This window comes from Ailuropoda melanoleuca, chromosome 17 (assembly GCF_002007445.2).
Source record: "Ailuropoda melanoleuca isolate Jingjing chromosome 17, ASM200744v2, whole genome shotgun sequence".
In the NCBI taxonomy this organism is placed as follows: Eukaryota; Metazoa; Chordata; class Mammalia; order Carnivora; family Ursidae; genus Ailuropoda; species Ailuropoda melanoleuca.
In genome coordinates, this window is record NC_048234.1 from 26,893,767 (window position 1) to 26,921,302 (window position 27,536).

The 27,536-nt window shown below is 38.6% G+C and overlaps 1 protein-coding gene and 1 pseudogene across 4 annotated transcripts in view; one reads left to right on the forward strand and one right to left on the reverse strand.

Moving 5' to 3' along the window:
* The window catches only part of ABHD17B (abhydrolase domain containing 17B, depalmitoylase), a 49,593-nt gene that overhangs the window by 13,919 nt on the left and 8,138 nt on the right, over positions 1-27,536 (reverse strand). The window lies entirely within an intron of this gene.
* LOC100466064 lies at positions 17,121-17,964 on the forward strand (annotated as a pseudogene).

Consider the following 27,536-nt stretch of genomic DNA (forward strand, 5'->3'; position numbering starts at 1 on the left):
CTGCAGAACTTTTTAAATATAATTAAAAACCACTATCTGCACATTTTAAGTAAGCAGATTGTATAGTATGTGAATTACATCTTTATTTTTTAATGTAGGCCCTGTGCACAGCATGGAGCCCAATGTAAGACTTGAACTCAAGACCCTGAAAATAAGAGTCAGACCCTTAACCGACTGAGCCACCCATGTGCCCTGAGAATTACATCTTAAAAAGCAGTTTACTGCAGTGCCTAGCTGGTTCAGTTGGTGTAACACGGAACTCCTGATCTCAGGGTTGTAAGTTCAAGCCCCACACTGGGTATACAGATTACTTGAAAATAAAATCCTTAAAAAAAATAAAGCTTTTTACCATCTTCACCCTGCTCCCCCACCCCCACCCCCACCAAGTCTACGGAAAGCTAAGGTTATTTTGCAAAGAAAGAACTAATGTATGTATGTACTTGCAGGGTAGCTGGGAGTTTTCTCTCCCAGTTATTGAGAGACTACACACAAAGCCAAAATAATAGTAAAGACAGACTAGTGCTGACACAGAAACAGACCTAACTGTAACAGAATACAGAGCTTATAAACAGACCTATGTAGAAATGAAAATCTCATATGACAAAGGTGGTTTCTTACAGCAGTAAAAAAAAAAAAAAAAAAAAAAAGGTGAATTCTTTAGGACATGCTGGAAAAACTCACGTATTTACATAGGCAAAAAGTAGTTGGAGCCCTACCTCTCATTATGTATGCAGAACACAAACTCCAGATGGATTAACAGATCTAAAAGGCAAAACTAATAAAACTTAAAAAAAAAAAATCTAGGAGCTAAAATACTGGTAGATTTAATTTCCTTCAAATAGAGATTTCTATTCAGTGAAAATGCTTTTGGAATAATGACTTTCATCTAAAATTATCAGAGTTAATATCTTAAATATGAGAACTTCTACAAAAGCAAGAAAAATAAAGGTAACTCAGGAGAACAAATGGGCAAAAAATATTAATAGGCAATTTACAGGATAAAAAGCTATCAAGTATGTTAAGAAAGGCCACTCTCACCAACTATCAGAGAAATGCAAGAAATACCACTTTAACGCTGTAAGAAAAATAAAAGAAAACTGAGTAATATGAAGTACTGGTAAGAACAGGGGAAAACAGAAACCTTTCTGGGAACTGCTTAAGCCATTCTGTCTACCTGTGACCCAGCATTCCACTTGGTAAGTACTCCAAAGAAATACTTGCAGAAATCCTTAAGGAAATGTGTCACAAGGGTGCTTGATCACTGCAGCATTATTTGTACCAGGGTATAGGAAGCAACACAGATTCCATCACCAGGAAATGAGTAAGTAAATGTTTTGGATGCAGATAATGGAGTATTATGCAGTCTGCTGGCTAGAGCTTAAAAATACAGTACTGGGTGAGAAAAAGGAATAAATTGAGGTCTATACCACCACTAATGTAAATTAAAACCACACATATAAAAGTTATATATTTAAAGACATGTATCTGAGTGGATGCTTGTGGAGGGGGAACAGGAAAAGAGGTTGAAGGAAACAAAAAATAAATAAATAAAACAAAAGTAGGGCTTATGTTCATAGACTGATGATGACAATGTGCCACAAACTAGACTATGAGTGCCATAGGGCAAAAATCACATTTGGCTGGGGTGCCTGGTGGCTCAGTCAGTTAAGTGTCTGACTCTTGGTTTTGGCTCAGGTCACGATCTCAGGGTTGTGAAAAACCAAGAGTTGGACGCTGGCTCTGTGCTCAGCAGTCTGCTTGAGTTTCTCTCTGTTCCTTTCCCTCTGCCCCTCCCCCTGCTCATTCTCTTTCACTTCTAAAATAAACTTATCTTTAAAATAAAATTTTAAAAAATCGTTATCTGGTTGCTTACCACTGGGCCTTTAGTGTCAAGCAGAACACCTGACACATTATAGGGCTTCTAATATTTTTGGGTGAATGAGTTAGTAAAATTAGTAAGATTAACTCAATTCTCTGCACCTGAGAGACTTCCACAAAGAGAGAAAAAAGGTTTACTAAATCCTATTTTTTAAAAGAAAATGTTTTGTGATAATTAAGGTTTTCTGTATGGGAGCAAAATACAAGCAGTATAATAAAAACCTCAAAACCTCTGAACTTAATTTGGGGTTGAGGGGTGCAGGTGGGAAAAACATAGCAAATTACCCAAATCATCCAGTGTGCTATGAAGCACAGAATAGGACAGTATCTACAGAGGAGTAAATCTTGCCCCTCTCAAAATCGTGTCACAAAATAAAAGGTCAACTGAATGTTAAACAGATGGTCCATTGTGAAAATTAAGGTTTTCCTTTTGGCAGGAGACTCTTAAAAAAGTTACTTCACTTATAGCAGGAAAAATTTCCTAAAATTGTAATGAATTAATAACTTAAGAACCTGTTTCTCCTGATAACTTTTTCCTGCTCAATGACAAAGGAAAAAAGATGAACATCTGAGTCCCCTCTCAGCAAAACAGGAAGACTAAGGTTAAAAAATGTCTCCAAATAGAACGTCCTGTTATGTCCTTCCTCTCTTTTGACAGAAGAAATTATTGAAATGACTCCTGTCAATTCCTGATGTAGTAACAGTTTAGTGAAAAAAATTTCCCTCTTTTCTCCTTGTAACAGCTTCTTGGTAATGCAAATGGATGCACATCACCACCATCTAAAAAGGACAACTGATTCTTTTAGGGTTTGAGATGTTGTAATGAACAGAACTGGTACTTAAGTCTTTTTAGAGAAAACATTTTAAAAATGCTTATCTCTTCATTTTGAGTGATATTTTGACAACTATATCCTAAACAGGATCTGATTTAAAGTCTTATCCAAGAGCATAGGTAGGTATATAATAAACCACTCAATTTTGATATACTAGGAGTCAGGTTAAGAACTACATTCTGAAGTTGAAAATCAATTACTTTGCATTTGGCTTCATCCATGGATAAATCTGGGAAAGTATTATTACATATTCTGTTTTATGGAAGTCAGGATTTATCATGTCACTTAGAAAATTTCCAACTGCATCCAATTAGTTAAAGGCACATCTATTTAACAATCAGATTTCTGGAAGTCTCAATGATTCAGAGTAACAGCAACACCTCCTAGAGATAATTATTTTTTTAATAAATCTCTGAGCCTTCAAAAATGAAAAAATAATTGAAAATGAGAAATCTGCACAAAATGTAAAGACCAGTCCATTTGCCACCATTAAAAAAGAACAAACCCACTTTTTAATAAGATTTATTTATTTATTTATGGGGGGAGGAGAGGGGCAGAGGGGGGAAGAGAGAATCTCAGGCAGATTTCCCTGCCAAGCATGGAGCCTGATGGGGGCTCTATCCCATGACCCTGAGATCATGACCTAGACAAAATCAAGAGTCGGATGCTTGACTGACTGAGCTATCCAGGTGCCCCCAAACAAACCCACTTTTGATGTTTACCTTTGGTTATAAAAATTAAAGCCTGATGTTTTTTAGAGAGAAGAAATTTAAAAATTAGATTTACAGCAGAGCCTGGCTAACACCAGAAACAGACAAAGTGGATATTTAATTATTAACAGCAGGAGGTAGGAAAGATCAGAACAGACTAAGGCAGAAGTGATGGCAAAGAAGATACCCAAATATGAAAAAGCGGGGGGGGGGATTAGATGTTAGGTCATTTCTGTTCAATAGAGCCATGAGTGCAACATATCCCCCAAAGACTGAGCCAAAGGAAATCACCAGAAGAGTACTATGCAAAGGTGGTCAATAATATGACAGCTCAGTAGCCCTAGGGGTGTTATCAATACCAAAGTAAGGAAAATTAAACTTACTTCAATATTTTTTAAGGGTACCAAGTGAATAATCTGTAGCGGCATTTACCAAAATTACAAGTGAAACCATGATTGTTATGGTGTTTAGACAGCCATATACATTAGAGTTTAGTGCATACAAAGAAGCAGAATATTCATTCACCTTTTTTTAAAAGATATTATTTATTTACTTGACAGCAAGCTAGCACAGAGGGAGGAGAGGCAGCCCCCTGCTGAGCAGGGAGCCGGACGTGGGGCTCCATCCCAGGACGGTGATCATGACCCATCCTGGGGTAGACACTTAACAGACTAAGCCACCCAGGCATCCCTATTCATTCACCTTTAAAGGAGTCTGGCAGCATGCTCCTTTTTCAGTTAAGACAGCATCCAAACGGTCTTAATTTTAAGATTATAACTTACAGTAATCAAAATAAGTGTAATTTAGAAACCAGGTGTTTAGTGTATTTTTAAAACACATTTTCTATTTACTTGTATGTGCCTTATGCAGAAATGTAGCTTGTGAAAACTTTTTTCTTTTGGGGGTAGGTTGTATTTCCTTCTTCTTTTGGACCATTATATACAGCACTCAGCAGCAAAGGCACTTCACTGTCTGGTATCACAGGGCTTGATGGGGTGACACTGCTCAGAAAACTCAACTCTGAAGACACCCCACAGGGCTATGCTAACATGGGAACAGACACTTAAAACCTTAAGAAAAAAAATATTTTTAAAGATTCATTATTTTAGAGAGAAAGAGCATGCGTGTGCATGGGGGTAAAGGGCAGAGGGAGAGAGAAACTCAAGCCAACTCAGCACTGAGCATGGAGTCTGAAGCGGGACTTGAGATCACGACCTGAACCGAAACCAAGAGTCCGTGATTAACCAACTGTGCCACCCAGGCACCCCAAGGAAAAATGTATTTGAAGTACTCTATTTTTTATATTTCAAACTGAAAAGAGAAATTTTGGCAAAACTATTTTCTTTGAAAATCAATCATGTCAGTTACTTTTTTGGTTAAGAGTTCTGAAATACTTTTGAAATCCTAGTAAGATTTTTGGGGTACCTGGGTGGCTTAATCAGTTAAGCATCTGCCTTCTGCTGGGGTGGTATTCCAGGGTCCTGGGATCCAGCCTCATGTGGGCTCCCTGCTCAGTGGGGAATCTGCTTTGCCCTCTGCCCCTTCTCCCCCTGCTCCCGCTTGCTCTAATAAATTAATCTTAAAAAAAATAAAATACTAGAGAGATTCTAGAAATATTGAGAGAGTAACTAGGCCAATGAGTCACCCGAAAACATCCACGAAACGTGGTTTTATTGGCAAATTGAACAGATGCCTTAATAACTGTGAGTTTAGAAAAGTTTAGAGGAGAGGAGTGCCTGGGTGGCTCAGTTGTTAAGCATCTGCCTTCAGTTCAGGTCATGATCCCAGCATTCTGGGATCGAGCCCTGCCTCACGCTCCCTGCTCAGTGGGAAACCTGCTTCTCCTTCTCTCGCTGCCTCTCTGTCAAATAAATAAATAAAATCTTAAAAAAAAAAAAAAAGTTTAGAGGAGTTTCCCAACAGGGAAAACTTACCAGCACTGTCAAAGATTCCTTTCCCACTGATGGGAAGAGCTGGGGTAGACACACAAAAATAGTTGAGGTGAAGATGACAAGCATCTACTGGAGTTATCAAAAGTCTCAATCCTAGCACTGGAACTCTTAGGAAATAAACTTGAGGGTTGCTGGAGGGGAGGGGGGTGGGGTGATGGGGTAATAGGGTGATGGATATTGGGGAGGGTATGTGTTGTAATGAGCATTGGGTATTATATATGAACTGAAGAATCACAGACCTATACCCCTGAAACAAATAATGTATGTTAATTAACTGAATTTAAATAAAAAAGATGAATAAAAAGGAAAATCTTAAGTTTAAAAAAAGTCTCAATCCTAGCGTTTGGTTACGAACCTAATTTTTTAGTTGAAAAAAAAAAAAGTTCAGCAGTAAGGATCAAAAGGTCAGAAGTGAGGAAGTTGGAGAGCCTATAAGCTGTGCCAAACAAACTAATTTGGACCAGAAGTCCTAACATAGGGTCAATGTCTATTTCTGTATTCATGTTTTTGCTCAGTTTCTTAATACTACACTAATACAGGAGACTTCAACTACGTACAGTTACTTAAATTTAAATTAAATTAAATATTCAGTTCCTCAGCCACAATAGCCACATATGACTAGTGCCTACCAAATTGCATAGTGTAGAATGAACATTTCCATCACTGTGGAAAGTTCTACTGGACAGTGCTGAACTAGAACCTTTCAAACCTAGGCAATCCAGAACAAGAGTTTTTATACTTCCTATGCATACTAGCTTTAAATGCTGGAGCTCTTTCCTTCCTGGTATATATAGGCAATTTGTATATATCTTCTTACTCAACACTGCAAATGACACAGAACTAAATGAGATTACCTACACAATATGGTTTTAGAAGAATGTATTTTGACAAAAACACTACAACATCTAACCTAACTCTTTTTTAAGTTTTTAAGAGAGAGAGAACACTTAATGGGGGGTGGAGGGGGGATGGGAGACAGAATATTAAGCAGGTTCCATGCCCAGTGTGGAACCTGATGTGGGGCTTGATCTCACAACTCTCAGATCATGACGTGAGCCGAATCAAGAGTTGGACACTTACTGAGCTACCAAGGCACCCCTTTTTATTAAAATTTCAGTTAACATACAGTATACTATTAGTTTTAGGTGTACAACAGAGATTCAACACTTCCATGTAACACCTGGTGCTCACCGCAACAAACGCTCTCCTTAAATCCCCATCGCTTATTTCACCCATCACCAACATCCCCCCATAATTATCAGTTTGTTACCTGTAGTAAGAGTCTGTTTCTTGGTTTGCACCCCTCTCCTTTTTTTCCCCTTTCCTCGTTTGTTTTGCTTCTTAAATTCCACATATAAGTGAAATCATCTTTTTCACTTAGTATTATACTCTCTAGCTCCATTCTTTATCATGGCTGAGTAGTATTCCATTGTACACACATCTTTATCCATTCATCAGTTGAGACACACTTGGGCTGTTTCCTTAATTTGGCTACTGTAGATAAGGCTGCTATAAACATTGGGGTGCACATATCCCTCTGAATTAGTGTTCTGGTATTCTTTGCATTTAACTCAATTCTAATGTAAAATCCATTTGATTAAAAATGAGCAAAGCAAATCAATTAGGACAACTATACATTTTAATGCATGCTTTTGACATGTCAAATGGATAAACATTCTTGAAAGGTTCTCCATGTGCTGGAGCTGCAAGCAAACCGTAAGAAACTATAAAAACAGGGGTGCCTGGGTGGCTCAGTGGTTAAGGGTCTGCCTTCAGCTCAGGTCATGACCCAGGGTCCTGCGATCAGGCCCCACGTCGGGGTCCCCGCTCATCGGGGAATCTGCTTCTCCCTCTTCTCCTGCTCGTGCTCTCTCTCTCTCTCAAATAAATAAAATCTTTATTAACACTTATAGTCCTTATGATACACTTAAGCAAAGCCATAAAAAGCAAATCAAGCCTTCCTCATGATTAAGTAGGACAGGTTGTTGATTTTTACTTATGTCAGTATTACAGACTCCTATAAACTTTTGGTGACTGGGAAGTGAATTATAGCTTAGCTTTCAAAGTCACACCTGTCTACATTGCTGAGCATAAACTAAAACATGAAGAGGCACACGTTTTCCTCCCTTAATCTTAGTTTTTTGGCACCGCTCCTGAAAGACTTTCCAAAACACACTTATCCTCAACGATCACAAAAAAGCTGCCATAGGCGCGCCTGGGTGGCTCAGTCGTTAAGCGTCTGCCTTTGGCTCAGGGCGCGATCCCAGAGTCCTGGGATTGAGCCCCACATCAGGCTCCTCCGCTGGGAGCCTGCTTCTTCCCCTCCCACTCCCACTGCTTGTGTTCCCTCTCTAGCTGGCTGTCTCTCTGTCAAATAAATAAAATCTTTAAAAAAAAAAAAAAGCTGTCATAGTACATCAGGAGAGACACTGCATGAATACACATCTAAATGAAGTAGTCATGAGTTTCAGAAAGTTTAAGGATTATTGCTGACTATAATGATGCACACAATCGTTTTCAAAAAGAGAACTTGCATTACTGGTATCTCAATTTGAATTTCTTAAAAATTAAAAAAAAAAATTCGAGGGGCACCTGGGTGGCTCAGTCGTTAGACACTTAGGCCCAGGGCGTGATTTGGGATCGAGCCCCACATTGGGCTCCCTGCTCTGCTGGTAGCCTGCTTCTTCCTCTCCCACTCCCCCTGCTTGTGGTCCCTCTCTCACTGGCTGTTCTCTCTCTGTCAAATAAATAAATAAAATCTTAAAAAAAAAAAAAGAGGTAAACATCAAAAGAATCCTTCAGGGGCACCTGAGTGGCTTAGTTGGTTAAGTGTTAGAATCTTTATTTAGTCAGCTCATGATTTCAGGGTCCTGGGATTGAGCCCCGTATCAGGCTCTTTGTTCAGTGTGGAGTCTTGCTTGAATTCTTTCTTGCCCCCTCCAGCTGACAGAACTTCCCCTGCTTGGATGTGCATGTTCTCTCTCAAACAAATAAATAAAATCATTAAAAAAAAAAAAAAAGAATCCTTCAAAAATAGGTGAACTGCCCCTGGGAAGAGATAGATCAGAAAGATAGAACTGGGGCCCGGGGCAGCCTATTTTCTTAACAAACTGCTGAATTATTTGGCTTTTAAACCACATGCTTGTATGAATTCAATAAAAACAATAAAACAAGAAATCTCCTAATTCCAGCTCAAACCCAAACTGAACTAAAATCCAGAAGTTACAACTCTGGGTCATTTGTTTTTAGTTTTGGTGTTTACTACCGTACTCATACTTATCCTTTATTACAATGTATCCTTATTATAAAAGATTCAGAGAATTTATCCTATTTTCTCCCTCCTCTGCTCATTCTTTTTTTTTTTTTAAAGATTTTATTTATTTATTCGACAGAGATAGAGACAGCCAGCGAGAGAGGGAACACAAGCAGGGGGAGTGGGAGAGGAAGAAGCAGGCTCACAATGGAGGAGCCTGATGTGGGGCTCGATCCCATAACGCCGGGATCACGCCCTGAGCCAAAGGCAGACGCTTAACCGCTGCGCCACCCAGGCGCCCCTCCTCTGCTCATTCTGATTTGTTATATTTAGCTTTCATTGGTTATTTTAATAACTCTAATTATACTTGAATCTTCATTTCTTGTCCCATCAACTTGAAGAAGTTTCTACTGGCTCCCCATGTAATCACATACCTAAGTTTTACAGCAGTTTGTTTTACAATTATTAAATTTTCCTGTGTTTTCTCGTTAGGATGACTTTTAAAAACTGAGTAACAACAAGGATTATTTACTGTCATTCAGTGTGATAAACCCCAGAGACTATGTAGTCATTTTATGTCACTTAATTCCAACTGTGAAGGTGTTTACGCTCTGATAATTACTCAAAAACAGCCTTATTTTTCATTTCAGCTTCCTTCTTATTAGGACTTCTGAAGTGACTTATTTTTCTAGGGTCTCTTAATTTTCAGAAAATCCACAAGCTTTTTAAATCTCATATAACACATTCTAACTTTTTATTCTTAGAATTTGTGCAACAGAAATCACATTGATTTCTGAAGGCGTTCTTAGACCCCAGTGAGCTCTGTTTTAATCTAAAACAATTATGTTCCGGGCTGGTTTACAGCCCAGTTGTCTGCATACCCAGGATTTAATGTTTCATCACATACCTTTGTTGATTCTTAATTTCATCTTTTAACCTTTTAAAGGTGGGATTTCTTTGCCTGATTTTGCTGGAATACATCTCCAAGCACTTTTGCCCTTCCTCCTTCTCCAGGACCTTGTGATGTAAACCACCTTTTTACGCACACTTTCAAGAAGTTCTTATTTTGGTTTCATACCTAGGACAAACCAGGGATGCTTCGGAATTATAGGTTGTTTTTAAAACTTTCCCTCAAAATTTATTTATTTATTTATTTTTTTAAAAGATTTTATTTATTCATTTGACAGAGATAGAGACAGCCAGTGAGAGAGGGAACACAAGCAGGGGGAGTGGGTGAGGAAGAAGCAGGCTCATAGCGGAGGAGCCTGATGTGGGGCTCGATCCCATAACGCCGGGATCACGCCCTGAGCCGAAGGCAGACGCTTAACCGCTGTGCCACCCAGGCGCCCCTCCCTCAAAATTTAAATCATTCACCTACATCTTTTGGCATCCCATCCCATGGTGATGTCTAATACCTGATTGTTTTTTGCAGTGCTTCCCATCTCTTTCCCACAAAAAATTTATGAGATTTTCCTTTATTTTCGGCTTTGAAATCAACATAAAGTCAGTCTCTTTATACATGTCTAATACCTGATTGTTTTTTTCAGTGCTTCCCATCTCTTTCCCACAAAAAATTTATGAGATTTTCCTTTATTTTCGGCTTTGAAATCAACATGTGTGTTATTTTATACCTATTCTATTTGTATTTAACAGGTCCTTTGATCAAAAGCCCCAGGACTTCCTTCAGCTCAGAGAATTTTTCTTTTTCTTCTTTTTAAATTTCCTCTCCACCTTCTCTGTTTCATCACGAATTCTAAGATTATGCATTATACCTATAAACTTCTCTCCTTTTCCCCATCTCTTTCAGCTCTATGCTCTAGGAAATTTCTTGTATTTTACTTTACAGATCATTACTTTGGTGTTCTAGAGTGCAGAATCACTTTTATTTTTGAAAGATTTTATTTATATATAGAGAGAGAAAGCACGTGTGTGAGTGGGGAGGGGCAGATGGGGAGGGAGAGTAGGAGGAGAAAAAATCTGAAGCAGACTCCATACTGAGCATGGAACTGACAAGGGGTGCTCAATCCCACGACCATGAGATCATGACCTGAGCCAAAATCAAGAGTCAGCCGCTTAACCAACTGAGACACCGAGGCATCCCTAGAATCACTTTTAACATTAGGACTCTGTTTTAGTTTCATGGGAACAATAGTCTCCCAAATCTCTTAGAATACTAACGAAGGCAAATTTTTGTTGTTCTGTCCATCTGTGGTTTTTTTTTTTTTTTGGATGTTTGTTTCTCTGTTCACCTTGGATTTTCATGTTATAGGAATGCTTCTTAATGACTGTTCACATTTACTAGTAAAATAAAGAGGATTTCTGGAAACAGACTATGTCTCTGAGAATCAGACTCAAATCTCAACTCTCACATACACCTTACAGACACAACCATCTAACTCTGTCTATGACACAAACAAGTGTCTTTTGTTTATCACGTTCAGTGGAAACAGAAGATACTTTACAAGAACATGTACAGCTTTAACTATTTGATCTAGTAATGCAATTAGGACTTCTAACAAGTAAATTCTTCCACTGAGGATAGGGTAGGTCAGAACAACTAAGCTAAGAATTATGTGACCTGGCTTTTGCTTCTAGTTTTACTAAAAAGTTGGTGACTTTAGGAAAGTCAGTCTCTTTATACATAATGTTCCTTTTCTATAAAATTAGAAATTTGAACTAGATATTAAGGTTTCTTCTAGTTCTGCAACTTTATGATTAAGATGCTTTTAAGTTCTCATAAGCTTCTGATTCACTCAATATTCTACAGCATGTAAAAGAATAAAGAAATTTATACTTTGAAAAACTTCAGAGGGGCGCTTGGGTGGCTCAGTCATTAAGCATCCGCCTTCGGCTCAGGGCGTGATCCCGGAGTCCTGGGATGGAGCCCCACATCAGGCTCCTCCGCTGGAAGCCTGCTTCTTCCTCTCCCACTCTCCCCTGCTTGTGTTCCCTCTCTCGCTGCCCCTCTCTCTCTCTGTCAAATAAATAAATAAATAATCTTAAAACAAAACAAAACAAAAAGAAAAAAGAAAAACTTCAGAGATTCTCAAAGCTTCCCCCCCTCCACTAAAAACAAAGCACTTCAACAAGCGTATTAACTTTTATTAGGCAAGGTATAGTAAGTTGTAATGGGGTGGTGGGTAATAAGGTGGAGGAGAGTGCAGGTGTTTTGTGAGGGGGTGAGAGAGATTCCTGTTTCTCACAGCCCTACTTTCCAAAATGAATGATTTCTGGGACACCTGGGTGGCTCAGTTGGTTAAGCACCTGCCTTCGGCTCAGATCATGGGATTGAGCTCAGCATTGGGCTCCCTGCTCTATTCAATGGGAAGCATGCTTCTCCCTCACTCCCCCTGCTTGTGTTCCCTCTCTCACTGTCTCTCAAATAAATAAATAAAACCTTAAAAAAAAAAAGATTCTCTTAAAAAAATGATTTCTTTTTATCTCCTGGCCACTGTAGGGAAACAATGCTTAGTTTTAAAAACTGTGGCAAAATATATATAACATTCATCATTTTAAGCATCTTCAAGTGTATAATTCTGTGGCATTTAGTACATTTACACTGTTGTTCAATCATCACCACCAGTCTTCTCTGGAACTTTCATCTTTCCCATCTGGAACTCTATACTCATTCAATCAATGACTCCTCATTCCTTCCTTCACCTAGCCTCTGGCAATCACTATTCTACTTTTGTCTCTATGAATTTAGCTACTTTAGGCACCTCTAAAAGTGGAATTATATACTATTTGTCTTTTTGAGACTGGATTGTTCTACTCGGTATAGTATCTTCAAGTTTATCAAGTTGTAGCATGTATTAGAATTTCCTTCCCTTTAAAGGCTGAATAATATCCAAGGGCTCCAAACTGTCCTTAAATTCCACGTGGATTATGTACCACTAACACCAATTCTACCTCCATTTCCATGCTAGCACATACCCCGGGGGGGCTGCCAAGCTTTCAGAAGAAAATCATTCAACTCCATATTGAAGGCTTGGAGACAGAATTCTGTTACTAATGACTGACAGGACATCAGCTGTTAACTCTTTTTTGCCACAACCTCTCAGTCTGAATTTCGGATGTGTTAGGTCTTGCTTATTTTACTTTGTTCTCAAAGCAACTACCTCTGAAATAGGTAGTATTCCCATTACACATCACTGCAAGGGCAGAAATCTTCACCTGTCCTCTGGTAGTTGACATGGAATGGTAAATCTATAAACTCCAAAAGTCTACTATATATCAGGCATTGCTTAATTATGCCTCATTACGTTACCAGTTTCTGTGCAGCAGGCAGCATTGTTTTGTGAGGTATCCTCCATTTTTTATTTTATTAGGACAGCTACTACAGAAAAGTTTTTGCTTTTTATTTTTGTATTTTTTTAAAAAGATTTTATTTATTTATTTGACAGAGATAGAGACAGCCAGCGAGAGAGGGAACACAAGCAGGGGGAGTGGGAGAGGAAGAAGCAGGCTCCCAGCAGAGGAGCCTGACGTGGGGCTCGATCCCGTAACGCCGGGATCACGCCCTGAGCTGAAGGCAGACGCTTAACCGCTGTGCCACCCAGGCACCCCAAGTTTTTGCTTTTTAAAAAATGCTTTACGGAAGTATAACTGACCACAAGCATTTTTAAAAAGAGTTAAAACAGAGGGAAAGAATAGCAAGAGACAACGGAGAGCATAAAAAATAATCTTTAGGTAAAAAATGACAGTAAATCTAATTACTCACTATAAGTAAATATAACTATTTTTTTAGTACAAAGACAATACTCCCCAACTAAATAATATGAGGTTAACATATAAGAAAACATCTGGCGAGAAGTATGAAAGCAGACAATGAAAGGCCATTCTCAATCATGAATGTAAATGAAAAAATTCTATGCAACTATGAGCAAAGTGAGTCTAGCAATGTATGAAGATATTTTACATCATCACCGAATTAGGATTGTTCCACGAATGCCAGGTTGGTTTTGTGGAATTTATTCCATTAAGGCTCTTAGAAAACTAGTAGAAGAAGGAAATTTCCTTAATCTCTAAAGGACATCTATGAAAATTCTGTAGGAAAATTATACTTCAAAAAAGAATACTGTCACTGTTTCACCATTAAGACCTTGAGCTTACGTGGTCATGGACAGTGTGCTGGGATCCTGGCCCATGCAGTGAAGGAAGAAAAAGCAATGAAGAATAAGAATTTACAAGGATGTCATGTACAAAGTCAGTACACAAAAACATACTGCATTTCTATACATCAACAAAGAACTAGAAAATAGAATTTTTAAAAAAGATGTAAATAGGGATATCGTGTTCAGGAATACAAACACACAAAAGATTTCAGTTCTTCCCAAACTGAGTTCTAGATTCAGTGCCACTTCATCAGCATCCCATGGGAATATCACTTACATTCATTAACATATCAAAGTTAACCCAAAGGACAAATCCCCAAGGACTGGTAGTATAGGTATTACCTCAAACTGATGTCACCTTTGAGAACGGTATGGTGGTCCATTTCAGGCAAACTTTTTAAAATAGAAATTGATAATATTGAAGCATATATCCAAGGACTTCCTAGAATCTTTCCACATTTGAAGCCACTGAAATACATCACTTCTATGTAATAAAATTTGCCTTTTTAAAAATGACTTCAGCTTCACAAAGGAACAGCAAAGATGTGCATATTTAGACACCAGCTCAGATTTTGCTTATTTTTTGCCATCTGGTGGCCAAAACAACCTCCTTCTTCTTTCCTCAGATACATACTCCCTCATCCCGAACAACTATCTCACCTTTTCTTCATCCAGTCTTAGATTTTTAAAATTTTTGTGTTTTTTTTGGTATATGAAAAGGGAAGCTCTTTCATCCTTATTTTTTCTTCTTCCACTGGACTCATCATACTCTCTACACTCACACCATAGCAGAACACTTCATTCTCCATTCTCACACACTTATTGACAGACAACGAGTGTACATGCACACAGCCTTGTGTGCATGGCGGGGGGAGGGAGTGAGAATCCCAAGGGAGCCCAACAATCCCATGACCTGAGATCATGACCTGAGCTAAAATCAAGTCCGACATTTAACTGACTAAGCCACCCAGGCGTCCCATCTCCCAAACTAATTTAACTAAACAATGAACTCCATGAACTCTGGACCCAAAATGCTAAGTATGAATCCTGCCTTTACTGTATTTGTCATCTTGGGAAATTTAAACTTCTCTGTTTCTTCTCCTGTAAATTGGGCCAGGGGGATGATAATGGCTCTATTTTACAGGGATGTTATGAGGATCAAATAAGGTTAATATTTATGAAGGCTTCACAAGACCTAGCTATATAGAATTGTATTTTTGTAAATAAACAGTAGCTTGGCTTTCATAACTTACAAAATTTCAAGCCTGCAACTTTAGATTCTTCAATGTGAAAAGTTGTGATAGTACTATTTGATTTGTTTAGTTTTACAAACTTAAGCTCAGCTAACATGGGCTTCTGAGTTACTTCTGTATGGCAGCCATTGCTAGAATTAGGCATACTTGAATGTTAAGTATATGCAATGAAAGATGTTATCTATGGTAAGGTTCAAAATAATAATGACAGACAACTTCCTTGGGGTTAATAAAGAGTTGGTAACTTACAAAATAGTTCAGTTGGTTAATTATACAATAAAGAAGAAACATTTTTAAGCCCAGGAAGTCTAGCTTCTTGAAACAGGAGTTGCTGGGCCCTTCGTATATATTTCCATACTTTTAGAAGATACTTTTAATAATACATAGAGTGGAAACTGAATTTTTTTTAGTGATGATTCAGAGTACTACAAATATAAAATGTCTAAAACTTTTTTATGTTTAGAGAACTGCAGGTTAATGTTTAAATTTAATTTTTTTGAAAAATTGTGATACATAGTTTTGTTTTAGGAACTTGAAGTATTTTTGCTGTAAGCCAATACTGATCTGTAGGTAGAAAAGTGCTACACTGGGGCGCCTGGGTGGCACAGCGGTTAAGTGTCTGCCTTCGGCTCAGGGCGTGATCCCGGCGTTATGGGATCGAGCCCCACATCAGGCTCCTCTGCTATGAGCCTGCTTCTTCCTCTGCCACTCCCCCTGCTTGTGTTCCCTCTCTCGCTGGCTGTCTCTATCTCTGTCAAATAAATACATAAATAAATAAATCTTTAAAAAAAAAAAAAAGAAAAGTGCTACATTACTTTTGCAGTCCGGGCAATCTGAAGACTGTATCAAGTCCTTCAGCCTCTATTATACCACCTTGTCAATATTCGAATGCCTAACAAATTGCTTCTTATTGTTTCTTATTATACCCTAAATGGCAATGTATCAGGTTAACATATTGTGATATATTGATCTCAAACCTGACATTGGACAAATCCTTATCTGGAGGTTCTGAGCTAGGTACTATTTAATCAATTCCATGCCAGATCAGTGTGTTGTCAGCTTGGGGTCAAACCTGAAAATTACCTGAAATACCACCATTAAGAATATCTTTGGTCCTATGGCCCCTCAAACTATATGCGAGGTTTTTCGAAGAAGGATCCAAAACATTTACTAACAAAGTGACCTGAAAACAATATCAAAAATCTGGAAGTTCTCAAGATTTCTGTAACATATTCATTTTATGTTTCTCAAGTCTTACCACGCACCCAATCTAGAAAAACTACAGCATTTTAATTTTTGTACAGGTATTTGAAAAGCTGTAAGAACTCATCTCTTTTGCATCTATCTGATTTGTGGTAAAAATGGATTATACCCAATGTTTCACTGACTTGTTCTGTCACAAGAGAAAACGACCTGGATGTCAACCTACCTATAACTTTGATTCTGTGAACACTCATTCTGTCCCAAAATTCACTTCTATATGGTTAATATTCTCAGATCTAAGCTACTCTGTACTTTAGAATGCACTGCACACAAACCAGATTACAATTCTGGTAGCAGACTTCTTATTCTTGGTTTGGGGATAAGCCTTTATCTGTGCATTAAGGACTATCCCTAGTTCTGTCACCTACCTGGTGGAGGTTCCAGAGAACTTGGTTAAGACAGTGTACTTCTAAAAAATAAATTTACAGGGGCGCCTGGGTGGCTCAGGTCCCTCGTGGGGCTCCCTGCTCAGCAGGGGGACCTGCTTCTCCCTCTGGCCCTGTTCTCTTGCTCACTCTGTCTCTCATATAAATTAATGAAATCTTTTAACCCCCCCCCCAGATTTACAGATACTGGGAAAAGGAGAGCATTAGAATTTTAGTCTGTGAATATAATGAGATGCTAGAGTTTTAGAGAAAGGCTGCCAGCTTTTCACAGAAGATCTATAAAAAGGTACTAAAATTGCCATACTAATATCAACTGAAGAAACAGGAATATATATGTTTCTCTTCTCCTAAAAGACGTGCAAACCCCTCCCTCAGGACAAAAGACTATCATTCTCTCCCCACCTTTTAAAAGGCAAATATCCTTCTCCGGAAAAAAAAAAAAAAAAACGGTGGGAGGGCCCTGGAACCGGAGGCTGCAATGGTGGTTTCTGCAGCAGCACCCGGCGTTAGGGTGGCAGTGGTGATCCGAGCCCGCCAAGACTGCAGAGCTTGCAGAGGCAATGCCAAGGACAAGGAGTGGGTCCCCATCACCAAGCTGGGCCGCCTAGTGAAGGACATGAAGATCAAGTCCTGGAAGATATCTACTTGTTCTACTCCCCTGCCCATCAAGGAATCTGAGACCACCGATTTTTTCCTGAGGGCATCCCTCAAGGATATGGTTTTTAAAGACAATGCAGGTACAAAAGCAGATCTGTGCTGGCCAGTGGACCAGGTTCAAGGCATTTGTTGCCATCGGAGAGGACTATGGACACAGCAGTCTGGGTGTGAAGTGGTCCAAAGAGGTCGCCACTGCCATCGTGGGGCCATGATTCCAGACAAGCTTTCCATAGACCTGTGTGGCAAGGCTACTTGGGTAACAAGATCAGCAAGCCCCACACTGTCCCTTGCAAGGTGACCGGCTGCTGAGGCTCTGGCGCTGGTGTGCCTCACCCGACCCCAGGGGCACTGGCATTGCCTCAGCTCCTGTGCCCAAGAAGCTACTGATGGTGTCCAGTATGGATGACTGCTACACCTCAGCCAGGGACTGCAATGCCACTGTGGGCAACTTCACCAAGGCCACTTTTGACACCATTCCCAAGACCTACAGCTAGTTCACCCTGACTCTGGAAACAGACTGCATTCACCAAGTCTCCCTATCAGGAATTCACTAACTGGGGTGCCTGGGGGGTTCAGATGGTTGGGTGTCTGCCTTCAGCTCAGGTCATGATGTCCAGGTCCTGGGACTGAGCCCTACATTGGGCTCTCGTGCTTCTCCCTCTGCCTCTCCCCTGCTTGGGCTCTTTCTGCAACTCTCAAATGATAAAATCTTAAAGAAAAAAAAAAAAAGGAATTCACTGACCATCTTGTAACGACCCACACCAGAGTCTCCATATAAAGGACTCAGGCTCCTGCTGTGGCCACCACATGTTTTATACAAGAAAAATAAATGAATTAAAGCCTATTAAAAAAACAAAAATAAAAGGCAAATGGCAAGAATAAAACGACAACTACAATAGAGAAAACTGATCAAGTCCATGTATACATTTTTCATGTTGGTCAAAATGGGTGCCTTTTCTGAGCTGAAGTTGAATTAGGTTAGGAATGTTGTATATATCTCTTCCAGCAGCATTGGGGCTGATTACATGGAAAACATTTTAGAATAAAATAAGGCTTCGGACTGTCTACTAGTAGACTTCCACAAAGAAGTAGGGAATAGTAAGAAAACTTTTAGGTGTTTCCTAAGAGACACATAAATTTATAAGTAGAAATAATTTTAAGTGCCAATTAATGCTAATAGATTGATTTGCCCTTCTTACCTAAAGATTAATCTAAGAAAAACTGCAGCTCTCTTTCTTTCTATAAGCAGCAGCTCCAGTAAGTTATAAAATTAGTTAACAATTGCCTTAGAGGGCTTTAACTGCTCCATGTAACTTCTTGTAAACTTGTTATACATGAGATATGAAATCATCTACCGAGAAATTACTTAAGACATAAAACCAAGACTATAACAATGTACAAGAGCTGGATAAAATCATGAGCCTTTTGTCACAAAAGTGAGAAAGAAATGTCAACAATAAATGTATTTTAAAAATCAGAATAACATATAAAAGTATAAACACTGACTACTGCCTAAATTTAACAACATATCAGGTTTCATCCTCCCACCTTTTGAAAGATTTTATTTATCTGTCAGAGAGACAGGGGGACAGAGTGCCTGAAAGCACAAGCAGGAGGAGTAGCAGGCAGGGAGAGGGAGAAGCAGGCTCCCCGATGAGCAAAGAGCAGGATGTAGGACTCAATCCCAAACCCCTGGGATTATGACCTGAACTAAAGGCAGATGCTTAACCAAGGGAGCCACGCAGGTGTCCCCCTCCCGCCTTAAAAAAAAAAAATCAATAACTGTGGTAAAATATAAAGAACCCTGGTCTTTAGAAAAGCTGGATTCTAGTCCCTATTCTGATACCAACTAGCTGAGACATTAGGGAAGTCATTTTCCCCTGAATCTCAGCCTCCTCATCTCTAACATCGAAGGCTGGAGTTCAGTGGCATTTAAATTATATTCTAGTATATATACTTCTTAATTTTGAATGTAAATATAAAGTAGCTAAGAAAGACTAATAGAGTGTCTAAATAGAATGGAAACAAAATCATTAATTTATTCCTTCAAAAACATTCCTTGGATTTTTGGGTTTTCCTCTTATTAAATTTATCTAGAATCTAACCTTTCTTTCAGATTTATTTATTTGAAAGACAGAGCGTGCAGGGAGCAGGGAGCCTGACTCGGGGATGGATCCCAGGATCATGATCTGAGCTGAAGGCAGATGCTTAACTGACTGAGCCACCCAGGCACCCCCGGAGTCTAACTTTTCCTTTCTCTGACACTTACCTTTTCTCTTGGTTTCTTTAGCTTTTACCTTCTACTTTAACATTTTCTTCAAAGACTCCCTTTTTGAAAGAAAAGAAATTTCAATTGCCTTCCTTGTTATTATGACATTCTGCTGTCTTTATAGGACAGACTGAAAATGGAAGTGGTCAAATCTGCATATACGAATTAAACATTAATTCTCAAAATAGGCTTTTCCACTAGGCCAGTTCTGAGATATAACCTCTTAAGAACGTTTACTTGGTGAAGGAGTGAGATTTCAGTTATTTAAATTAAGTCAGTGTTACCCTACCACTTATTTATAAAGCAGTAGAGAGAAGTGGGGCAGATATAAATGTTTCAACATAAAAAACAAAACAAAACCACATGGCTTCAGAGTAGATCAGAGTACAATTTCAATGTTCCTACAAATATTAATTTTGAAAAAAGTACCTTTATCAACCATGTGGAAAACAGAACCATAGAACTGCATGGTAAGCAGCATATGAGTATATTCCTCTGCATATATATAATACACAGGGCCTTTTTATAGGGATATGGGGGGGATATCGAACTTATGCAGTCTCAATGTAAGTATTTTATTCCTTAACAAGGTCACTGCCTCTCTTTACAGATTGTGTAACAAGTCAGTCAATTCTTACTAATATGGCCTTCAGTTTGTCTACAGTCTGGCCATCTCCACCACTTCCATTTCTCTGCTTGCCAAAGCTGCTTTTCCTTAGCTATACTCAGCAGTAAGTAAAAATGTGAAGAAATTACCACTACTCCTAGAAAATGTGCAAACAACACAGTTGTCACTGTCACTTGTGCTTAATACCTTTCCTATCCCAAGAAATAATCATTTTGTCAATGTTTCTTCAAACATGAAAGTTTTACCTTTTGCACACATTTTCTTAAGGAGTACATAACACAAACTAGAATAAGTATTTAAAAAAAAAACGTTTAAATGCCAAATTAAAGAAAACAACATATTTAATAAATTAGGACTCAGTTTAAATTCTTCCAGACTGTGAACAAATCACTTAACTGCTGAGTCTGTTTCCTCATTTGAAAACATAAGGTAACTGGTCTCGTGTTCATTCAAGACTCTTTGAATTCTAAATTCAGGCGCTCTTTTTGTAAATTGGTAGGCAGCACATCTGCCTTTGGCTCAGGTTGTGAGCCCAGCTTTCTGGGATCGAGTCCCGCATCTGGCTCCCTGCTCAGCGAGAAGCCCGCTTCTCCCTCTCCCATTCCCCCTGCTTGTGTTCCCTCTCTCTGTCAAATAAATAAAATCTTTAAAAAAAATTGGTAGCCAATATTTTATATGTATTATAATGAATAAATATACAATTTATTATTAATAAATTGATGCTGTACAGGGTCTTTTCATCTTATAAAAATTCAGCGCTGTATCATGTGGGGTAGATTTTAAGCTTCAGAAATCAGACAAAAGTAGGTATCAATAATTAGAAAAAACTTTGTGGACGTAGAACTTTACACTAGGATGTGACTTACAAAAGCAGAGGAAAAACTCTCTAGGCTGGGACAATGATACAGGTAAAAGTATAATAGTAAGAACTAAAGCAAAGGGTGCATGGTAGAAAGATAGGGAAAAAATTGGGACAGGGAAGGATTAGATAAATGTTCAACAATGTATAGAAACCACTGTAGTTCTTACGCATGTGTTAGAATGATACGGTCATTTAGGCAACTGCATAAAAGCCTATGTACCGGTGACTTTAGAGCACAGTAACTTGTTAACTACTGCACTGATGAAGAATTTATTTAAATTTTAAGATTTCAAATTAAGATTTTTAAAAACAAGCCTCAAACAGGCGCGTATTTCAACCTACTACATGGAGGTAGGTCAAACACACTATTAAGAAAGTAGAAAATCAACAAATGGTTATCATATTGCAAAATGTGTAAACCACATCCTTCAGTTAAATATCAACACTTGACTACCTTTAAGAGTAATCAGTAACATGTAACTTTCTACTCTGCAAAATAAAGATAATCTTGATTTACTGGATGTTTCACTTAACAAAAATTTTGCCTTATATTTTCCTCTTAAAGAGGCAGGTACAAAGTGAACATCGCAGACTTTTTTTTTTTTGCTTTCTTTTAGAGAATTTCTAGACTAGGTCTGTGAAGTCTTTTACTCAAAACTGATAGAGAACATCATTTCTGAATCTTTATGCCAAGTAATGCAACTGGAGAAGAGTGGGATGGAGAGAAGGGGAACAGTGGCTTGGACAAACAGTGGGGCAAATCTTTGATATCTGATTTGAGAAGAATCTGATAGCTAGTTTTTGGTAGTCTATACATATAGTGTACCTCTGTTATAAATACTTGTTTGGGAGGGAGAAAGCAAGCATTAAGACGCATAGTCCTTTCATCCTTCCAAATGACATTAATTGGGTTAGTAAGGAACACCTTATAGTACTATGTTTCTAGTTATAATTTTATTTAAAATGAACTTTTATGCCCCTAAGTGCCTCAACTGTAATGTGAGAAGACTGAAATACAAGAGCTGGAGCTTTTCCAGCAAGAATATTTTATTATACTGAATCCTCCTTTTTATCTGCCTGGATGTTTTTGGGCATCATATCCTACGTTCACATTATTTTTCTTTATACAACTAGATATAGTTCTCTTCCTCTCCTTGCTCCTACAGAAAGAGAAATCTGTACATTCTATTAAGAACACCAAAATATAAAAATAGTTGTTTTTTTAAAAGATTTTATTTATTTATTTGACAGAGAGACAGCAAGAGAGGGAACACATGCAGGGGGAGTGGGAGAGAGAGAAGCAGGTTCCTGCTGAGCAGGGAACCTGATGCGGGGCTCCATCCCAGGACCCTGGGATCATGACCTGAGCCGAAGGCAGACACTTAACAACTGAGCCACCCAGGTGCCCCTGAAAATAGTTTCTAAATATGACATTTCTGAAGAAAAAAAGGAAACCTGTGGGAGCATTACTAATACAAGTCAAAACAGTATTAAATAGCAGGAAGTTTACATTGACCTCAGTATCTTAAAGTGTAAATACAAGAGTTCAACTGAGTAGTCATTTAATTTCCATCACCCTTAATTAGATGAAAACACATACAATTCTCTTGATTTACTTAAGTTACTTTTCTATACTTTTATTGTAGTTCCCAGCTTTTACGAATGAAAGGACTGACCAGGGTTATGTAGAGTTAAGACAACAGAAGGGACTCAAAAACGTGTGAATAAACAAACAAATGGAAAATAAGTATGAATTTCTCCCACTCGTATGTTCTACACAGCCTACTAGGTGATAACCTGCTTAAGAACTCCTCTACAGCTTCCCTCTGTACTTAGAATCTAACTTCTCCACAAGTCCTTAAAGGCCTTGCAGGATCCGGCCTTTGCTTACCTTTCCAAATTTATCTTGATATGCTCTCCTTTCATTACTTATGACTACGGTCTCCCTCCCCATCTTCCATCTCCTTGAAAGCATGAAGGGTTTGCACACTCCTTGACTTCTCATTATTTCAATCTCAAATGCCCCCTTTTCAGAGAGATCTGTGAACCTCGTATCTAAATTAGGTTATTCTTTTTTTTTTTTTTTGGATTTTCTTTATTTGAGTGAGAGAGAGAGAGAGAGTGAGAAAGCAAGAGAGGACAAGCAGGGAGAGTGGCAGAGGGAGAAGTAGGAGGGGAAGCAAGCTCCCCACGGAGCCCCACGTGGGGGCTGATCCCAGGACCATGACCTCAGCTGAAGATACACGCTTAACCACTTAACTGATTGAGCCACCCAGACACCCCTAAATTAGGTTATTCTTTTTTACAGTTCCCAGTTCTTTTCCTTTACAGTTGACAATTGTGATCCTTGCCACATATTCACCGGTGAGCTGACTTGATAAATAGTTAAGTCTTTACTATGTGGTCACTGACCATGTGTTTTCTTTAGCACTATCTAGGAAGTACCTGATTAATAATCTAAATGAGAGTAAGAAAATAAGAACCTACAGTTATACCTAAAGAACTGACATAATATAAGCTGAGATAATGCTAAATATAATCAAAATAGATTTTGTTTTGTTGTTTTGAACTGGGATTCAAAACACTAATGTTTAATTTATGGCTTCAACCTTTTTGGAAATCATAATTACAAATTATATTTCTTTTTTTTTTTTTAAAGATTTTATTTATTTGACAGAGATAGAGACAGCCAGCGAGAGAGGGAACACAAGCAGGGGGAGTGGGAGAGGAAGAAGCAGGCTCATAGCGGAGGAGCCTGATGTGGGGCTCGAACCCATAACGCCGGGATCACGCCCTGAGCCGAAGGCAGACGCTTAACCGCTGTGCCACCCAGGCGCCCCTACAAATTATATTTCTATTTACAATGCATTCTATGCATTAAAAAAACACCTTCTGATAGATTTAAAATCCTTGACAGGCACTTAAATAAACAGACCATTAAGCCGGATATACATGTACAAATTACTGATTAAAGATGTTTTATCTGGTTAATTCCCATTAACCGCAAAACAGCAAATCAATTTCCTGATTATAAAGCGATAATACTGTATTTTTATTTATCAAGTTACATCATGAGTGTCCTTTGACAAGGTTGGAAAATCCTTTATTTAAAGGGTTATTTGATGGTTAGCCAAAAAGAAAAAAAGTTGAAATGTTTCCCAAATGATTAATTTGGGAGGCCATTTTAAAGAGCCTAGTACTCATGAATTATTTTGAAGAGAGAGTTTTTCCTACTGGCAAAAATTGACCATTCTCTTACGTTTGACTGAGGGCTTCCTTTGGGATAAAATGCGTGCTAATAAGGATTTACATCTTGAAGCATTCATTTTAAAGTGGTTCAGGCATTTAAAGATTTATTTATTTATTAAGAGTGAAAGAGAGGAGGGAGGAAGGGCAGAGGGGGAGAACTCAAGCAGTCCCAGCTGAGTGCAGCGCCCAGGGCCCTATGAAAATGGTTCAGGCATCTGAAATAAATGATTTGCTCCTGTAGTCACCAGGTGCAGCATTTGTATTTAGGTGATAAGGCAGCAATCAAATGCCCTCACACACCTTAAAAGAATCAAATTTGTCTCTGAAGGCGGCTTGCCTTGCCATCTAGTTAGGGTAGTCAACGGCAGCTGCTAAGACCTCAGGTGGTGGAGCCGATCCTCACTCAAAAGTAGACTATCCAGTGACTGGGATACTCAGATGCTAAGAAGTTCTTCCCTTCTCCAGCTAGCATCAACATCAGGGAGTATCAGCAAATATCTTGCTAACCATCTCCATACCCTCAGGACTTAGGGGAGGAGAATGTTGGCAATAATGGCAGCTGTAAGCCTCTGAACTTTGGGGTTTTTTTTCTGTATTACTCTCATTGCTTTCCAGTACCATCAAAGTAAGACGCAGAACTTCAGACTTAAAGAACATGGAGCCTAGCTCTGTTTTTCACTTTGGTAGGAACCCTAAAAAATGAGTTACACAGGGGCACCTGGGTGGCGCAGTCAGTTAAGCGTCTGCGTTGGGCTCAGGTCATGATCTCAGGGTTCTGGGATGGAGCCTTGAGTTGCACTGGGCTCCCTGCTCAGTGGGGAGCCTGCCTGGCCCTCTCTCTCTGCCTGCCCCTCCCCTGCTTGTTCTCTCTTTCTCTAGCAAATGAATAAAATCTTAAAAAAAAAAAAAGTTATACATTTTGATTAAAGATGTGCTGTTATAGCTGATTAGGCAATATTTAGATTTCCATAAGCAAGTTAAGTTTATGCCACAGGAGAATACTCCCAAACAGGGACGAGGTAAGGTAGTAAGCAATGGTATAATGTTAGAGCAATTTGATTTCCTATTTCTAAACACATCTGGCTAGCTTGATCTGTGGAGCATGCAACTCTGTATCTCAGGGTTGTAAATTCATGCCCCACATTGGGTGTAGAGATTACTTAAAAATAAGATAAGAGAAACATTTGGATTTATAATGGCTTTCAGCAATTGAAAAAATAAACAATAGTAAAATCCACAAGTATCTAATAAGTTGAACAAAAGGAAATAGTTCAGGAATTAATGCTATGTATTTCTCATACTTGCTTCCATTTATCAGTCATTTTATTAACTTCTTGTGAGTCTGATAACGAGAACCCTTAGAAATCAATTTGCGGCAAAACAAAATATGAAAGAGTTTCTACCAAGGGAGGAAAATACAATAGTTAGGTTTTTTTTTTTTTAACATAAATGTTTAGTTATAACAACTGAAGTAACAATGTCCTATATTTTGTGTATAAAATTATCTTTTCAAGAGTCTTCAGGAAAGGGTGGTTGGAGGACTGATACTGGTCATTGATAAAGTTATTCTCTGGGAAAATGAGAAAAGCTACAGACAAGAGTAGTGGGCTTAATGATTTCAAAGGTTTGCCTTCTGTTTGTTCGGACATTATGTCTTTTCTATTTTTGTTAAAATACACTTTTTTGTGAAAAAGAAAACATGTAAAAAATTTTAAAAATTGTAATAGGCAATATGTCTAAAAAAATTTTTTGAAGTAATTTCACCAGGCAAAACTTGAATTAGAAGCCTCTTATTGTTTTTCCTTTTGGGGAATTTCGCCCTTAAAAATAAAGTTTTAGTACTAAGCTCTGGAACTAGACATAAATGCAATAAAATCACAGCTGAGTTACCTTCTAGTTGCGTGGTTTTAGACAACTAACTTCTCTGAGCTTCAATTTTTCGTGTCTGTAAACTTTGCGGGGTTGCTAGGAACATAAAATGAGGCAACGTCTAAATTCCTGGCATACTATATTCAGAAAAAGATGTTCTATTACTTGGAACAGGCAGGCACGTATTTGATAGGAACAGGCAGGCACGTATTTGATAATCTCTTTCTGAACCCTAGAAATCAATTCATTGACTCCTGATTGCCTTTTCACTCCTTGAAATCTCACTCCCTCATGACCAATACCTCCAACACACTCTAGGTTGTTCCAATGCTTCTAGCATCTTCAGAGACCCTGCCTAATCAATTATCCTGTTTCCCATATCCTCACAGCCTCTCCTGCTCTACTGGCTCATATCTTCTGTTTATAAACATATTCAAGATTCTCCTCTTTAAAAAAAAAAGTGGGTATATCTATATCTAGAGTCTAATTACCATCTCTGAGTGTCCTTCAGAATCCAACCTTTTTATTCTCACTTCCCACTCTTCCACAATAGGTCCCAAATGAATTGTGCTCTAGTATCTATAAAACTGTTGACCCATTTAAGATTACCAATAACCTCTTAAAACTTCAATGTGCAGGGGCACCGGGGTGGCCCAATTGGTTAAACATCTGCTTTTAGCTCAGGTCACGATCCCAGAATCCTGGGATGAAGCCCTGGGTCAGGCTCTCCACTCCACTGGGAGTCTGCTTCTCCCTCTGCCCCTCAACCCCACTCATGCCTGCTCTCTCGAGCACTGATAAATAAAATCTTTAAAAAAAATTTTTTTTTTCAAAGTGCATGGGGCACTTCTCTGTCTTCAATTTACACCACCACTTTGTGGCATTAGACACCATTGTCCCGTCCTTTCCTTCTTGAAACTAACTTCCAATCTTGGTTTTTCTGGGGATCTCTTTAAAGGTTATTACTTTTACAGATTTGTCTTTTGTCTTCCTCTTTTAACTCACCCAAACCCATGGGTTTAACTACTACTTTGGTCTTTTGTTTTCTAGTCTTATCTCACCTGTGCCCATGGCTTTAACTACCTCTTACACACTAACGAGGCCTAAATCTAAAAACTTAAATTTCTAGCACAGACTTCTCCCCTAAGCTACAGACCCTATCTCCATCTGTATTCCCTCTCAGCTCCCTTTTCCTCTCTTCATTCCTCTCAATCAAGGCCTGTCTTCTATTTATCTCTCCACTCCTTCAGCCACATCTTGGCTCAACCACTTTTCATTTAACATTATAAAACCAATAATATCTATCTCTGTTCTTCTAATCCACACTCTCCGCTGCAGCCAGGTGATGTCACTTTCCTGT